Source organism: Toxorhynchites rutilus, chromosome 2, assembly GCF_029784135.1.
Source record: "Toxorhynchites rutilus septentrionalis strain SRP chromosome 2, ASM2978413v1, whole genome shotgun sequence".
NCBI classification, from domain to species: Eukaryota; Metazoa; Arthropoda; class Insecta; order Diptera; family Culicidae; genus Toxorhynchites; species Toxorhynchites rutilus.
The window spans coordinates 78,020,659-78,023,091 of record NC_073745.1 but is presented as its reverse complement, the minus strand read 5'-3'; positions in this window follow the sequence as shown (position 1 = coordinate 78,023,091).

Here is a 2,433-nt window from a genome sequence, read left to right as displayed (position 1 = left end):
GGTTCCATGCTTCACACCATTTGGAGGGACGTAGCGATTGCGCAGCGAGCTTGCAGTTCAAGAACGTGCGTGGGAAGATTTTCGCCAGTGATGAATCCGATGCAGTTTAATCTGCTGGGAGATGAATTGTTTCTAAATCAAGTTTGTCGTAGAAAGTAAAGAATTTACTGTAAACCATTTTCCCTGATGTGTTCTCTTATTATAGTGATTATTGTCCAGATAGAAACTTCTGCTCATAGTTATCAATACAACATTGATAGCACTGATTGCACCATAATTTAGACAAACAGGAAGCATACGAATTCATATCAATTTTTCGGCTTCGTCGAAGAACTACCTGAATTATCAACCGAAAAAAGCGCTTGTGCGATGCTAAGACAAGACCAGCCAATAGGGGGACCAGGGTTGGCATTTCACATTTCGAAACGAGTGATTTTTGTTCGTTTCGACCACTTTTGCTATTATGAATCTCGAAGCGAGCTCGAAACGAGCGAAATGAGTAAGACGGCAGTAGAGCATTTTTGACGTAGGACTACGTCTTTCATTTCTGTACCGGGGTGTAAGTTCAAAGTTTCGAAAACGAGAGAGTGACGCTGGACTGCAAGGTTTTGAACGTTAATACCTCTTTTCCGACTGAACGGAGTGGTATGATAATCATTTCATTCGAAAGACAAAATGTCCACGAGTTATATGATTGTTAATTATTGACCCGAAAACTTGTTTCAATAGCTTTAAAATTGCTTAGAAAACAGAAAAACATTCAGTTGATGCGGCGATGTGCGATAACGACGGTCGTACTCAGACGCCTATGCATTATGCTCTTCTTTTCCAAATCCATTTCTCTTCTGCAGCTGAACCGAACGGATGAGTTTGCAATATGACGCTATGACGCTTGCTTTCGTTCATTTCTACCTCTACTCTCGCACCGTGAGAACTCGTTCAATTAAGACTAAGCAGACCATTCCTTCTCAAGTGTTAATAATCCTGTTCCGGATCAATAATGATTTCAATTGTCGGGGCTTGGGGAGTGGGTACTACTTGCGCTGGGTATTTACAAGAAGGAATTGATTCCCTCGTCGAGCGTAAATAATTCTTTGCCGGCTAAACGAAAAAGTATGATAATCACTTTATTCGAAAGATGCAATATCTAAAATTTATATGCTTCTTACTTATTCATTGCTAAGTCAACGTTAGTCCTACGTCCACCTTGCGGTTATATCAAAAATATAACACACTTCTAGTTTTTTTAATTCGAACCGAGAACAAATGTCTCGACAAGAAATGGTTGATCGTCGTATGGGAAAATGAAACGTTGATTTTAATACTAAACCTTACATCAAAGAAAATTTCAATTGCATTTCCTGTTTGTGGAGGCGATTTGGCGCAGTGGTAACATCAATACCTCTCACGCAGAGATCACGAGTTCAATTCTCACTCCCGACATTCTTCAAAAATGGAAGTAAAAGTGACGAACCAGCCGAAATGTGTTAAAAGTCACTATAATAGAAAAAAAAATGCATTTCCTTTGGTTTTGACGTCTATTTGTACAAGTATGTGAGTATAAATACAATACTTTTATTTCAACTTTTATTTAAGCATCACATTTACAGTACATTTGTTCATTTTCCGTAGGCCTTAGAGTGGGTATATGAGTACCATAAATACACCGGGTATCTTGAATTTGTCGTAGCAATATTGCTTTGTTTCATTAAACGATGTTGTATCCAATTCGATCCATTTTTCGCATAAGCTTCTTTCCAGAAGTGGCAACTTTTCATTGAACAATGATGAAACTATTGGTTTGGTACGACCAGAAGCCAGAAGATTCAAAACGGCCGCTAATTCCAAAGCTGCAGGAGTAGCAGTGCTCCCGTGGCCGAGTGGTTAGCGTCATAACTAACATGCCGGGTGTTCGGATTCGATTCCCGTTCTGGTCGGGGGAATTTTTCGTCAAAGAAATTTCCTCCGACTTGCACTGTGATCACGCGTATTCTAGAGCTTGCCATTCAGAATGCATTCAAGGCGTGTTATTTGGCATAGAAATCTCAACTAAGTACTAATAAAAAATGACGCAAGTAATACTACGCTGAGACGGCGAAGTTCCTCTAGGAACGTTAGTGCCATTGAAGAAGAAGAAGAAGGAGTAGCAGTGCTTCTGAAAGTTGTTTGGAACACGGCTGTGTCCGAAATATTTTTAAATGCTTCTCGACTGAGTCTGATATACTGCCGAAACCTAGAAACAAAAGTATAATTATTATCATTTATATCGGTAACGTATATAAGACAAACTCACTAATTTTCACTTAGCGAAAGAGAGTCACTTTTATCCCTCAACTCCCGCCTCTGTGGAATTAGCGTACTCTCTTCTTCACTAACGCTATCGTCAAAAAACATTTCGCAATCTTTTCTTTTAATCACAATTCTAATATAATA